Here is a 15,796-nt window from a genome sequence, read left to right on the forward strand (position 1 = left end):
CCTCTTATAGCAATCCCAGCCATATACACGTGGTGTATGTTAAGTTTGGGTTAATGTAAAATTTTGCAGACTTTTTAAGCTTAGGGGAAAGCTACCTGAAAATTTTCAGCTAATTTGTTCCCATTTAATAAAACTGTCCCCCCTCTTATAATTAGTTTTTAATACGAAGTTTTAAAACCCGGAACACCTCCGATTATTGAACTGCTCTGAAAATCAAACAATTTGATGAGAGCTCACTCTTATCCTATTCAATAGCCAGATAGATGACACCCATCCTTGCATCTTTGTCATATGATGAACCTTGCTTGGACTTCTGAGAATCTCTAGAGATTGCTAAAGTAAAACCTCAGGTGGGAAAATCTCTTGTGACTTAGTAGTGGGTTTAGCAAACTTGTTTTGGCCTAAGGGCAGACAGTGCGTTTCAAAATTCCCCTGCCCCTCCTCTTCCAGGCCTTTGCAAAATGTCCCTTGTAGCCTTATGGGTTTCCTGGATTTCTTCGAGATGATTTATGTACTCTAGATGCATTTCTGCATCTACACTCAGCTTTTCCATTACTGAAGGTGTCATAATTAGAGATGCTCTTCCCTGGTTTTTTCTTTTTCTTTTTTTCCCCCTTGTAGTAAAAGCTGGTTTTTGCATCGGCTGTCTTACGCTGCTAGTCAAAACTGGCTATCATTGCTAGCTCTCTCAGGTTATACATGTTATCCCTTGCGAAAGTAGGTGGTGCGGAGAAGGTCATAGGATAAGTGTTGCTAAGCAGCTAAACAGAAGGATGCTAAAATTAACCCAAGTGCATCTATCAGGGATTCATCCTCTTTCTCCTTTCCTTTTGTAAATAAAATAAAACCATGTTTTTTTCTCTCTTAAATTACCACGCTGGGTATCTCAAACTTAAAATCAGACTAAACTTTTGTGCTTAACGTCGGAAATATTTTCATATCACATTCTTAATATGTAAACTCCTATATCTTAAGTATTTGTAGAATTATGACCTCCATTCCCTTAATGGATGCTTTCATAGAGTTGAGAAGTTAACAGCACATGGCATCATGAGTTTAATAATCATTACTCAGAAGCAAGTCATGTTGAATTTGCCCCCTGCTATGTGTGGCTGGGTTAGTAGGATAGAAGGCTTGGTTACAGGTAACTTTCAAAATGTGATGTGCTTCCATATAAGTCTCTCTTTTTTTTAGGGTTGATGGTGGCAATTTATCAGGAAATGTCCTGAGAACATACTTGCTTCCAACTTGGTGTTTATAGAAACTTCTGCAGCAGAAATTCCTTTTTCTCGTACCTCCTGCCCCCGACCCCCCAGTACTGGCTGATGTAGTGAGTTGAAACACAGGTGGAATGCAATGTTTCTGCCTCAAACATCAGATAGATTTGTGTAGGAAACAAAGAAGTCTATTACAGCACAGCTGGAGTCATGGTGTGTAACTTGTGTGCTGTTCTCAAAGCTTGTGTGCTTGTGTCAATTCATTTTATGTTGGGGAAAGCTATGTGACATGCTACCAGATGAATAATGTTGGTTTGGTTTTTTTTTTTTTTAATATTTGCATCACTTTTTAACTTTCTGGATACTGGTTCACATATTTTTTTCCACACAAAACACTTAGCTTAACTTTTTATTCTCTTTTCCCCCATTACAGATATAAAGTGCATTTCTGAAGAGCGACCCGAAGCTTAGAAAGGGGTAGGAATTAATTTACATTTTACTTCTCTCTTCTTCCCCACCCCTCTTCCTTTTAAAATACCTTTGCCCTCAAACTTGCAAAGAAGCGTCTTTGGATAGCAGATAAGTGATGACAATGGCCCCTATCTTATTAATTGATAGGGAAAACCCTGTTAAGGCTAGGAATTCTGAATTTGTAAAGTGGCTCAGAAATCGTGGGCTGCCCTGGAGTCTCCAGCAGTTGTGATAAGAAATAGGTTTATCATCCCATTTTCTCTGGGCCTTGTGTATGCAGCAAAATCTTGTCAGAAACCTGTGGTTGCTAGTCTTCACGGCTGTGGCAGGAACAATGAAAACTAAATTTGAAACAAATAGTGCGGACGGAAACATGTCAGGGCAGAAATATACACTGCTTTTCAAGAATCGATTCTTAGCAAATAAGAAAGTTGTGCAGTGCGTGTGACTCACTAATCTGATGCCTGTTGGGTTCATGGAAATATAATGTGAAGATAAGTATATAAACTAGGTGGTGTTCTATGGCTTATGAGTGTTTCTCACGTATCTCTTTCAAGCAAATTTGCCACCCTGACACCTGTACTGTTTATGGATGCTCTTGTCTACAAAGATACCTCTTCTTTAAATGAAATTGTTCACTTACGAAATATGAGTTGGCTCGAATAGGAGAAAAGTGTGTTTTCCGCTTGTATTCATTGCATTTTTATTTTATTATTAAATTTGTATACCACCCTTCATCTGAGGATCACTGGGTGGGTTACAATATAAAAACAGAAAAACGCATAGCATGGTAACAAACAAAAACAATACCCCCCCCCCCAATTTAAAAGACCAAAGATTGCTTAATAAGCCAGAAAAGAGGAATGTTTTTGCCTGGCGCCTAAATACATGTAACGAAGGTGTCAGAGGAGCATTGCTGGGAATAGCATTCCACATGCAGGGAGCCACCGCAGTAAAGGCCTGTTCTCGTGTTGCCACCCTCTGGACCTCTTGTGGAGGATTATTAGTATCCTGCCCTATTTGCCTCACAGCAGCCAAGGGAGGTAAATTTGGCTGCAAGATGGACAGTGGTGGGTCATGCAAAGTCAACTAGCACTACAGCTGAGCAAGTATTTCAGTGTGGATTTCCCACAACCAAATTCCAAATTGTTCCTGCTCGTAAACTAGGATTGGTGGGGTTTTTTTTTGTAGGATTCTTTCACGATCACATTCTGCTAAGTGTACTGCCTGGTTGAAGCATTGCACTTCTTTTGAGGAGCTATGTTGTGTTAATTTGCTACCATAGGGTGGTCTTGGCATCTTCTCTATGCAGGTTTAGGAAGGTTATGCGTCTTCTGTCGCACCTCTTTCCAGGTTGCGTTGAGTCTATGTGTGGTGGGAAGATGGTTGTTTTTAGGACACAAAGGAACTGGGGGAATTTGAGGAGATGAGCCTCATGTGTTTCATTTTGCAACAGGTGCTAAGTCTGTGCATTTCTGTGCAAAAGGTGCTAAATCCAGTTGTTGGAAATGAGTGACGGGATGAAACGATACCGTTCTGGGTAGCAGTCGTATGAAACAAAGGATGCCCATTTCTATGTTATGGAACGTTATCACCCTGAAATATAGGCTGTTGAAAACAAGGGAGTACCTAACCTAGCCATAGATTCAGTGGAGAAATTGAGCGGTTGTACCTTTTCTAATACAAAAACAGTTTTGAAACATTCCCACCTTGCAGCCCAGTTCTGCTCCTTGTTGGCATTAAATAGGGCAATGGTTTTGCAGGTAGGACATACATTATTTAAGGCAGCAACAGGTGTTGGCAGAAGAAATGGCCAAACTGAAGCAACCTTGCTTCTTTCTTGGTGTGAATCTTAAGGATAACATGGATGTGATGTGCTCACTTCTAAGCCCAATTAAAAGCTGTACCCCGTGGCAGTTGCTTTTCTGTGAAATGCAAAAGAAACGTGACTTTTTGGTGTGCTGTTTTAAAATGGCTTTTGGCTTCCTCAGTGGGATATATGGCCGAACAGCAGCTCACCTGTGAAGGGCAGGGTCCTTTTAACCAAACCTTGCAGATCTGGAATGAATATTGAGTTGCTCCCCATCGGTTCAGCAGAATAGCCTGTAGATTTCGTTGCCTGCAGCAGGATGCAAGCCATTCTAGTGCATCTGGTTCTCTCTGCTACCTCTCCAGTTTTTCATGCTCACCGGCCTTGCGGTCAATAAAGGTAGCTCTCCCTGAATAGGTGCTGTAGACAAAAGAAGTAGGTGATGGGTGGGGACTGTTTATTCAATGTGATTCAGGTAAGTAATGCTAAGGGAATTTGAAGGCCTCTGAGACAGGGCAGCTGAATAGTTTTAAGGAGGATTCACCTGCAGATTTTCAAGGGGTCTTTACCAACAAGGCGGAGGGAAGCAGTTGAAACCCCAAACATAACATTGTTATGTTTAAAGGGGATTATCAATTGCTTTGAAGATCCTGACTTTTTTTGTAGTAGTTGTTGTTCCCCTTTGCTTTAGACCACTGGGTCTGCATTGTATCCTTTTCTCCTTTTCTTAGTGCAAATTCTCTAGCGCCTTCCTTCAGAAGAAAAAGCCCCTTAGGGTAGCACCTTTAAAGACTGGCAGATGTATTGCCTAACTTACCTGCAGGAGAGAGCCTGCATTCCGTTCCGAAAGCTCACGTTCTGATTTGTTGGGGTGTGTGTTTTTTAGTCTTTAAGATGACACAGGACTCTTGGGGCAACAGATTAAAAAGAAATGTGTCCCTTTCTGGAATTAGAAGCACTACAAGGTCTTGTGTGGTTTCCAAAGGGAGACTTGCGTTTTCTCTCTGAAATGCCATTTTGCATCAAGCATAGCTCTTGCAAGCGCTCAGGGGTTTGGCTTTCAGTTTGGCAGATCCCTGCAGTGAATGTTTTTCAGTGTGAGTGAACATCCATACAAATCACCTGGGTATTTCTTTACTACTTAGGTAAATACAAAGAAAAGAAAAAAAAGTGGTTCTTAGGGTCACTGGCCACACAGTCTTCCCCATAATTTGCTACCTGGTCCAGTTAACTGGTGATGTCAGGATTTGAACCTGAAACCTTCCTCATGTTAAGCAAATACTCTGCCACTGAGCTACGGACCCATGATTTGGCAGTCAGGAGCATCTTCTGGGTTTGCATGCCCCTCTTTGCTCTCTTTAAACCCCCCACCCCAGCATACACCTTTTTAATTTGGGGTTCTGGCTTGTGCTCATGACATGCTAACGATAGCTATCTTGCACTGAAAGGGAGAAGAGGCAGTGCCTGAGCCAGTGGGGAGGAGAGGTATGCAAAGACATGGGTTGTTCCCAAGTTGCCAAACCATGGCATTGGCAGCGCTGGCTAGTGGGTGGTCCTTAGCAAAAAAAAAAAAAAAAAAAAGGTTTTGTTTTTGTCCCTTTTATTTTATTTTAAGTGGAATCTTTGCTTCCTGGGAATTAATGGGCAAGCCCGTTAATTTATTAGAGTTATAATTGCTGCTCAGTTAAGGATTGTTTATCATTTCCTGATGTTGGGCTTCCATTTAAAGTATGTGATTAAAGGGGTGTGGAGAATTCTGCACAGACACCTTTTCTACATGCAGCTGGTCGTCATCAACAAACTCTGTATACAGTTTGGATTTTCCTTGCAATTTGGATTTTTGGGGCACCTCGTCATTTGAAGCAATGCTTCGTAGAAACAGCACTTGAAGCATCCTAAAGTTCTGCAGCTGGTTGCTAGGGAATGTGCCACACCCTCCCTGTCCCCTCTGAGTCCAGATTTTATGCATGATCCAGTTTGCACTTGTCTGGCTCAGACCAGAATGTCGACTCGGCTTTTCTTGGTAGTTGCACAGAGGGCTGGCTTGGATTGCTCAGAGAAAATTAGCGGGGTAACCTCATATTGCTGAAGTTCGTCACTCTGAGGCACATGCCTCTGGAATCTTAAGGACTCTGCAGGCTTCTGTGGCCTTGCTCTTTTTTAAAAAAATAATAATGTGTGGCTCTTCTCTTGGGACTCACAGAAAAACTAGCACTGCAAGGCTGCTTGCTCTTTTTGACAGGAGTACTCTTCTTAACCTGGTAGTTTTGAAACGCTTGGTTTTTAAAGCAGTGCAGCAGCATCTGATGCTTCTCTTTAGACTACAGAAGGCTTGAATCTTAATCTCAGAATTGTAGGTTCGAACCTAGTGCCAGAAACTCAAGATATATAATCTTATTGCCAAATGGCTCCTTAAACCTAGGTTATGGTCACCGCAATGGAATGTCTAGGCATCCTTTTTTTTTTTTGCAATGGGGTTTATTTTTATTAATTTCATTTTCTATACCACTTCGTATTTTAAAGAACAAATCTCAAAGCAGTTTGCAACACATTAAAACACCAAATAAAACAGATCCAGTGCAGGCCAGCCAGCACCACAAAAGCACTGATGCAATATAAGGATCCTAACGGATTTTCAAGGCCATTTTTAAATAGGGTGACAGCGAAACTAACAACAAACCACAGAGCATCTCTCTGGACACAGAGATGTGATGGTGGTTTTGAGGGAAGCCCTTGTAAGCCTCCTGAAGATCAATTTGGACCTGTGATTCGAATCTATGTTGTTGTGCCGTGACAGCTCTGGATCCATAATTTGTATGCTTCATTCAATGGAAGCAGATGGGAGCTGTGATTTGGTTGGGATGTGTGAGGAACCTGTCGAAAAATTATGCAACTTCCAAGAGGATCCATTTTACTATATCCGATATGTCTTGTTGCCTTCTCTTCTGTGGCACCCCACTTTCTCTCTCTGGTTGCTACATTTTCCTCCCAGTTGCCCAATTGGAACACCCCCCCCCCCATTTCCCACCTATCCTTCTCGCTTCTTATGCTTTTGGTAGCTTCACTTTCCGTTCAGCTGCTCAGGTGCCAATCCGTGTCTTGAAAATGCACGTAGAGTTGAAAGAGGGAGTGGGAGAAAGTGATGCTTTCACCTTTATGCTTTCCCTTCCTCTTTCACCTTTGTGTATTTGAGGGGCTGGGGGAGAAATTGTAACAACCCTCCCCACCACATGACAAAGGGGTGGGGGGCTTGTAGGCTTCATGGTTGCCAGGGGAAGCCTCTGTGACTGGCAGGAGGACTTCTCCAGGTTTGGAGGAGATGTCTTCTAGACCTGTTTTACCTGATGCTCTGGATTGAACCTGGAGACCTTCTGCATGCAAAGCATGTATTCTCTAACCGAGCTATAGTTCCGCAAACTTTATTGAAACATGACTAGGCCGCCATTTTGGATCACCAGCCATTTTTCTGCTGCAAAGAAGTGTCAGGTGTACTCTTGGCTATACCCATGGTACATGTGGGGTGATGCTAAAGCCTGATAGGCCTGGTCAGTATATGTGACCCACATGACTTGTCTGTGCCCCAGAATCCTCTTCAGGGATTCTTTTGGAAATAGGTCTGTGTGGAAAGGGTTACTTAGGGATCAAAAACACTGAATACTAGGTGGAGCTGCCTAGCAGGTAAATTTATTGCATTTTAAGGAAGTGGTTGAAGGAAGTATTCACCCCTGATTTTAAGACACAGGTCTCTCTCTCGGGGATGGGAAACCTGTAGTTGCAACACCTTCCGGAGGGCTGCAACTGCCATCAGTTCCAGACAGCATGGCCAATAGCTAGGAGTAACTGCAGGTTCCATGCAGTGTTCGAAATTAGCCAGGCACATTTTGTGACTGGCATGGGTCCAGTTATGTGGAGATCTCTGGTTGCCAGGTTGGCAACAAGGGAAAGCAAAATGTCACCTAGAGAAGGACCTGAAATACTTTCCTTGAAGCTTGATTTTGTCTTATTCTGGATTGTTTTATTTGATGTTTTAATGTGTTGTATACCACTTTTGAGATTTGTTCCTTATTATTATTATTATTATTATTATTATACAGCTTTATATTATTATTATTGTTATTGTTATTGTTATTGTTATTGTTATTGTTATTGTTATTGTTATTGTTATTGTTATTGTTATTAATAGTTCAGTTGCAAACCAACCAACCCTGACACCTATACATTTCAATTGCGGCAACCATAACCCAGGTTTAAGGTGCCATTTGGCGATTAGTTTATATATCTGAATTTCTAACACTGTTTGCATGCTCACAACCTTCTGGGCCTCATGCCTGCTTTCGGCAGTAACCCACAAAATACTCATTGGGTTGATTTTTGCTGCTGCACAAACCCCACAGAAACGAATAAGACGCTGCAGTTGTGCTTGGTTGTCTGCTCCTTTTGGAAACAGTACTTTGCCTGACACATATTTGGCTTCAGAGAGACTTGACATTTCTAAGTGAAGGTGACCAGATGGGAAAAGGGAAGACCAAGTTCTGATGACCCTTAAGGTTTACGTGGATGGGGGAATTCTGGCTGTGCCAATGGTTGCTCTTCTGCACAGCTCTTAAGAGAACACCAGAGGTGTGTTGTCTTTTACATCTGGCCACCCTAGTGGAAACATGCTTCGAGCCCTGCTGGAGCCAGGGACCTAAATATGGGTAAACGGATCAAGCAGAGCTCGGGCTGTGCTCTATTCCGCAATTGCATGTGGAATTCTGCTGTGTCAGTATGTGAAGTGTGGCTGTGGCCTTTTACTGAGATTGCTCTCTGTGTTTGTGCATGTCATGTGCTATGACTACCCCTTATTTCTCTTACTCATATTGGTATTCTAGGAAGTGTCTCTAAAAACAACAACAGAAGCCTGCTGCTTGCTGTGGCCTTTGTGAATAGCTCTCTATTTGGGAGCTTTAACTGGGGTGCTAGCTAACACATCTACAGCAGGCATAGGCAAACTCGGCCTTCCAGGTGTTTTGGGACTACAGCTCCCATCATCCCTAGCTAACAGGACCAGTGGTCAGGGATGATGGGAATTGTAATCCCAAAACATCTGGAGGGCCAGGTTTGCCTATGCCTCATCTACGGCATGCACAGAAGTTACAAGCAGTGTTAGAAGCTCAGATATGTAATCTAATCACCAAATGGCACCTTGAACCTGGACTGCGGTCGCCACCATGGAATGTCTTGGTGCTGTGTCCCCCCCATGGAATTTATTATTACTATTATTAATTCCATTTCTATACTGCTATATATTTTAAATAACAAATCTCAAAGCAGTTTACAGCACGTTAAAATGTCAAATAAACTAATCCAATTTAAGCTTCAAGGAAAATATTTCAGATCCTTCTCAAAGCGACATTTTGCCAACCTGGCATCCAGAGATTTCCACATGGTCGCAACTGGACCTGCTCCAGTCGCAAAACGAGCCTGGCTAATTTCGAACACTGGTTACAAGAGGCACGAAATAAAGATGGTGGAAATGTTTAGCTCGCAATACGTGGCTAATGGAATATGTTGGTGATGCCATTTTTGGTGGTTTCCAAGGCAGTAGGCATAACTTTAAATCAGATTTGACTAGAGGTCCTGTCATCCTTGGCTGTTGGTTCTGCTGGCTGGAGTGTTTCCCAAACTTGGGTCTCCAGCTGTTTTGGAACTACAACACCCATCATCCCTAGCTAGCAGGACTAGTGGTCAGGGATGATGGGAATAGTAGTCCCCAAACAGCTGGAGACCCAAGTTTGGGAAACCCTGCTCTAAGGCTACCTAGCACATTTATTGCCAAGGCAGGGGACTTCCCCAAGTGGTCATTCGGTCTTTTAGCCTCTGTGATGCCACAAGCACGCTGACAAAATGAGATGTGCAAAGATAATATGGAGTTCCTAGAAACACTATCTTTTCTAACCCCTGTGTTTTTAGGACTCCTTACTGCTGGGCTTGCCTTAATGGCTGTGCTGAGTTTTTTCTCTTCTTAGCTGACTCCCAGCGGCACACATGCCGTTTCCTGTTCTGCGCCCCTTCACAAACAGCTCTGTGTGCTGTTGCAACTGCTCCCCAGCCCAGAAAGTGTACAGACATGTGTGTGTGGCTTTGCTTATTGCTATTGATGAAAAGACAATTGAGTCTTCCATTTGGGTGGAGCTCGTACAAGAAAAGAGAGCGGGAGCAGGACACCGATATACAGTGGTACCTCAGGTTAAGTACTTAATTCGTTCCGGAGGTCCGTACTTAACCTGAAACTGTTCTTAACCTGAAGCACCACTTTACCTAATGGGGCCTCCTGCTACCACCGTGCCTCCGGAGCATGATTTCTGTTCTCATCCTGAAGCAAAGTTCTTAACCTGAAGCACTATTTCTGGGTTAGCGGAGTCTGTAACCTGAAGCGTATGTAACCTGAAGCGTATGTAACCTGAGGTATATGTGAAAGAATATGAACTCTTTCCCCCACCCTAGGGAAGATCCTTTATTTACCTGTGTGTATGCCTTTCCTTTCCCTCTTTTGGCATCCTTGCAATTTAGTAAGCAGCCCGCCTCGACTGGTTGCAGAGCCAGGCGCTCTGAAGACAGTGGGCAGGTGCATGAAATGTTAAGCAACCCGTTGAGTCAAGGAGTGTGATTCTCAACACCCTGTGGCTGAAGCAGCTTTTTTGCACGTACCATTGCTAAACTTCATTTGTGGGTGAATTCATGTTTCCTACTCACTTTTTTTAAAAGAAAAGGCCAACTAGTCTTTGGACCACAAATACTTTGGAAGGCAGTGGATCCATACAGAGTTTTTTCCCCTTATACACCGCAACAAAATGTGTATAGGAGAATACAAACCCTGAGCAGTTCCCAGGAAAGCGAAGTCCATAGTCATCTGGGCATCACCTCTTTTTTTTGCTGTGTAAGCACACATTTAATCATTTTTTTGCATTTAATTGTGCACAGAGAATCTCTGCTGCTTGTTCACTCTCAGCAGGCCGCGTTGCAGACTACTGAGATTCACATGGTTTTTTTTGAATCTCAGTAGTCTTTTTTGAATAGGTTTTATGTTGTGCATTGTTTGCACTGGGAGAAGACCAGCTTGTGGCACTTGTGACAAGACTTTTGTACATGGTGTCTTGTCAATAAAATTACATTGGACCTGGCATGCGGCATAGCAAAATGACCATGCCCACTTGCCTTGCACAGGATGCTATTTTGGTAATAAGCTGTCCAGTGTGCTGTTGCTGATAGGTGTATTTTTAGAAGTGGGGTGCCAGGTTATTAAATCCTGTGGCTGAAATAATTCTCAAGAGTGCAGATGCTTCTTGATCCTTAGCAATTTTGTGTGTGTGGTTGAGACTCCTCTTTACGCAATGTGCATGACTCAAAACATACCTCTACAGAAAATTAGATTTTGCTATAGTGTTTATGCAAAATAACTTCAATCCTCGGAATATTAAATTGAGACCAAATCAACTTGAGTTTTTAAACCTATGGGATTTTTGCAGTGATGTTGTATATGTCTGTGAAAGGACAATGCCCAATGAATTGAGCTGAATTAACATTGCAGCCCTTTGCAGTCTTCTGGAGGGTAATTCTGTTGATGTGACTTGGTCTTCTTCCCAAGTATGTGGGTACTTGCTGCAACCTTAGATGGTTTGTCATCTGTTCTGGCTGCCAGTGTATGCAATGCTTTATAAGGCTTGTGGCATCTTTCTTTGAAACAGCTACGTCTTTCCTAAAATAATCTTTCAAATGTGATCATTGAATATGTATCGAAAGTGAACCTTCCTGAAAACAGAAAATGGATTCATGCAATTGAATTGAACTCCTGTGGACATGTATGGTCATGTTTTCTATCTCTAGTGCTCTTGAAGAGAGCAGGAATGGATTTTTCACTGCATGATCTACATAATAATTGGTGACTTTTAGACAGGTATCTTAATTCAGTTTTCCAGGTTTTTGGACAATTGGGCAATCCAGTAAACTTACCTTAGAGTAAGTATCCTTAAACTCAGTGGGGCCCACTTTTGAGTAGACCTACATGGGAGTGTGCTGTATGGGTTGATCTCACACAAACATATTTAATGTTTTCTGTGTTTTTGATGACCTGCATCTACTGATATAAGTTTCGGAAATGGCTTTTGCTTTGTGTAGATTAGCTAGCCATTTAATCAGCTCTTTGGTCCGCTCAAATCACAATGTAAAAATGGACTAGGAAATTGTCTGTTTCGCTTCCTTGGTTTCATAGCCAAGTGGCATTAGTACCCCGGGGAGTTAACTGATGCTTATCCCATTAAGATAGAATGGTGCAGTATTTATTTTGGGTCATAGAGTAGTGGTCATTTCGTTGAGAATCTGGCTCTATAATTGTAGGTGGATTATGGTAATTGCCACTAGGTAAGTTCTTATACTGTAGGAGTTGTGCCCCCAAAGCAGTAGTGGGGGGCTAAAATTGGTTTAGGGTACATACTCGGGATCACAGTGCTTCTGGGTTGTTAGTGTTAGAAGGATGACATTTACTTCTCTCCTCAATGATGATGCACATGATATTTCGATAACTAGCTGGAGAATCCCACATGTGCTGTGTAAATTGTGCTGTGATTCTTTGCAAAATGACATTGCGGTCATTTACTGCTATTCCCAGGGGAACTTGAGATTCCTTCATGTTTATTAGTTGCTTTACTTGTGGAAATGACTCAAAGTGACTTACAGATGCAACAGAAATTCTAAAACCAATTACAATAAGCACAGTCAATTAATAATAATAATAATAATAATAATAATAATAATAATAATAATAATTTATAAGTTATACCCTGCCCATCTGGCTGGGTTTCCCCAGCCACTCTGGGCGGCTTGCAACAAAATATTAAAATACAGTGGTCTGTTAAACATTAAAAGCTTCCCTAAACAGGGCTGCCTTCCAAATGTCTGGTAGTTGTGCTTCTCTTTGACATCTCCGTTCCACAGAGCGGGTGCCACTGCCGAGAAGGCCCTCTGCCTAGTTCCCTGGAACCTCACTTCTCGCAGTGAGGGAACCGCCAGAACGTTCTCGGTGCTGGACCTCACGATAAAGATCTACCCCCCTTTACATTTACACAAAAGACAGGTCTGTCTGTCTGTCTGTCTGTCTGTCTGTCATCTATCTATCTATCTATCTATCTATCTATCTATCTATCATCTATCTATCTATCATCTATGGCATACGGTGGCTCGGGAGATTTCCCAGTCCTTTGCTTTGGTTTCCTGCATGACACTCCTGGCCACTGAAGGCAGGAATTGGATGAATAGCTTCTATTCTCTATTTCTGTTCTTAATACATCAAGGGTGTCGTTATCTAGGGTGAACAGGTTACCATAATATTTTTTTTTTTTAATGTACATATGAATGTAATCAAAAGGTATTATAGGAGGTTGGAATGAGATTCTTAATCTCAGGATCCTGGGTTTGAGGTCCACATTGGGCAAAAGATTCCTGCAGGGGGCTGGACTAGATGGCACTCGTGTTTCCTTCCAACTCTGCAATTCTATGATGCTCCTACTTCTTCTGCTCTGCATTCCATCTCATCTGTTTCCCTCTTCCTGCTGGCGCTTTGGCTGAGGCAGTCAGCTCTGCCTCCATGTTCGTTTTTGGAATCCGGGGAGGTGAGTACAGACAACAATTCTCCCCCCACCCCACCCCCTAGATCTGCTTTAGGGTGAAATGTAGGGTGGAGCCCTGGAGTGTTTTCCCCTGCATCTGGGAAGGTAAGCCTGGCACTCTCATGCGGGAGGCAGATGTTTGAGCATTCTGCGATGCTGGCAGGTTGGCGAGATGTTGACATTCAGGTACCAGCACTTAGATTAAACCAAACTGTGTGTTCATTCATGCAAGGCTGTTGTGAAGACTACTGATGGGATTCTGATCGGCGGTGCTGGTCTTTTAGAAAAAAAATACACTTTTAGGGGCTAGATATATTTTACAACAATATTGGTATAAAGTTAGATTCCTTCCAAAATCCATAGGATCTGCTTGGAAGTTCCGCCTGGCCTTTGGCTTGGAATCAGCCTGATCCCCTCCCCCTCTTTCCTTTTCCTTCTGTGATGGAACCCCTGGCTTTTTTCTGGCCCACGCAGGACCTGGCTTCTGTGATGGAACCCCTGGCTTTTTTCTGGCCCACGTAGGACCAGTCTGGATAGTTGGCCTTAGTGAAGGTTTGACTTTTTCTCCCCCCAAACAGTTTTTGATCTGGGCTTCTACTGAAATGAGGCTGCATTTTAAGTTGTATTTTAATCCTGTTTTTAAGTTGCATTTTAATCAATTGTTTTTATACCTGATGTTAGCCGCCCTGAGCCTGGTCTTGGCCGGGGAGGGCGGGGTATAAATAAAAGTTATTATAAATATTATAAATATTATAATTATTATTAATAGTTGGTATGCTCACTATAGATACTGTGGAATGTGTGGATGGGAGAGTGTGTGTGTGACCTTTCACCCTGGAAGTGTTTTTTCTTGTGGCAATGATGGAGAATCTCTGGTCTGACAGGCCCCTTAATTAGGCCTTCAAGCCCCTTTTCTCCAAACTGTGCTCACCTGCCCAACACCTGATGTCACAGGTAACATTAGAATGATGTCAGGTGATTGACAGGTCAGTCAAAAAGACAGGTTTGGGAGATGGTATTCATTTTTATATTTCCAGCTGTCAAGAGTTGACTTGCAAGGACTGGGGAAGGAAAGATTTGGCCTGCCAGCGGGATCCAGTTCCCTACTTACAGCCTCAGTTCATCTTGAATTAAAAATCCTTTGGAGTTGATTGGTTTTGTTTTGCTTAGGAGAGAAGTGACACAAGCAATGCTAGAACTGTCCTTTTCTCGTTTCCTGGTGCTTGTTGTTGCTGATGCCACTTCAGCCTGTGTTATGTTTTGATTCTTCCTGCTTGTAGATCATCATGCAGACAAGCAAGTGAAGGAATTTGAATCGTGGAAGCACGGTGCCATCGTGCCACAATGTCACATGCTATAAACAAGAGGCATAAGAGTTCTCTTGGCATTCACAGGCGTTGAGTCATATGACCCAGCACTATCGAGGGGAAGTAGACCTCTGGACAAGTAAACCCTATTAAAAAATGTGTGAATAAGTCTGGCTTAGTATTATTGGCAGAGAATTTGTATTGAGCCCCTTTGAGGTGGAAACTTATGGGGCTGAGATCCTTGTTCTGTTCTGAAGTTTAAAAGTCAGTTTGAAAACGAGCGCAAAAAGATGCACACTTTTTCTGTATATCACTTCGTGCTCATTGAGATGTAAATTGGTCTTATGTGTGATGAGACTTGGTCAACCTACTTCTGTTGTATGGTTCCTGTTACTGAGATAGCCTTCCTCCTTTGCCAGTCAAGTTCATAGATCTTCAGTGTTCTCTAACTGGAGATGGAGTTTGTTGGCAGAGGTCAGAATGTCCCTGAGCTCCTCACATCCTGGTACCAGGATCTGCCACTGAATATTGCAAAGGAGATGGGAGGCATCATCTCATTGCTATGTTGTTCCCAGTTGCCTCCAGGTAGTAATCCTCTGAGCATCTGTCTTCAACGAACAGATGTTGGATGAGTCATGTCAAAGTAAGCTCTTATGAATCATTCTTCTCCCTGTCCATCACGGCTTTTCAGTAGACATTTTATGGGAGATGAGTGGGTAGTGATCCTTGCATCTAACCAGGCCTATGTGCGGGTACCAGTATAAGGAGAGTCATGCTGAGAGCCTGAGGGCCCTGTTTCTCCCTCTCTCCACCTGGCCCAGGGTGGGGCCTGACAGGCTTCAAAAGGACTGCTGCTGCCCAGCAAGAGAGTACTCTTGCCTTTAAATTGCCTTTAAATTGTTCTTTAACTGGGTTGATTGACATCCTATGCCCTTTTGAAGTGTGTTGGGGTGTTTGTCGGGTTGTTTTTGTTTTGATTATGTATTTTGTGGTTTTGTGTTCTGATTTTGTGCTGAGACACCTGCAGGTATAGAGGCGGTACAGTGGTGCCTTTTTTATGAACTTAATCCGTTCCAGAAGTCCGTTCTTAAACCAAAACTGTTCTTAAACTGAGGCAGCTTTCCCTAATGAGGCCTCCCGCTGCCCTTTCACTGTTCAGATTCTGTTCTTAGACCGAGGTAAAGTTCTCAAACTGGGACACTATTTCTGGTTTTGTGGAGTTCATAAACCCAATCGTTTTTAAACAGGACTGTTCTTAAACCGAGGTACCACTGTATATAAATTCAATAAATAATAATAATTAATAACATAAGTAGCAGGCTTAGGATCACTTTCCATATAATGTGA

General features: G+C 42.6%; 1 protein-coding gene and 1 long non-coding RNA gene across 13 annotated transcripts in view; one reads left to right on the plus strand and one right to left on the minus strand.

The window, feature by feature from the left end:
- The window catches only part of LOC309348104, a 436,068-nt gene that overhangs the window by 38,947 nt on the left and 381,325 nt on the right, over nucleotides 1-15,796 (minus strand). The gene's annotated exons all lie outside the window — the stretch shown is intronic.
- The window catches only part of RREB1 (ras responsive element binding protein 1), a 126,760-nt gene that overhangs the window by 4,862 nt on the left and 106,102 nt on the right, over nucleotides 1-15,796 (plus strand). For 11 of the 12 annotated variants that reach the window (XR_014159125.1, XM_081872972.1, XM_081872967.1 and 8 more), the window contains exon 2: nucleotides 1,651-1,694. The exons of the other annotated variant lie outside the window; for it this stretch is intronic. The gene's annotated coding sequence lies outside the window, so the exon portion shown is untranslated. The remainder of the gene's footprint in view (nucleotides 1-1,650; nucleotides 1,695-15,796) is intronic. 12 annotated transcript variants of the gene reach the window in all.

This window comes from Podarcis erhardii (genome assembly GCF_964252035.2).
Source record: "Podarcis erhardii genome assembly, chromosome: 8".
Lineage (NCBI taxonomy): Eukaryota > Metazoa > Chordata > Lepidosauria > Squamata > Lacertidae > Podarcis > Podarcis erhardii.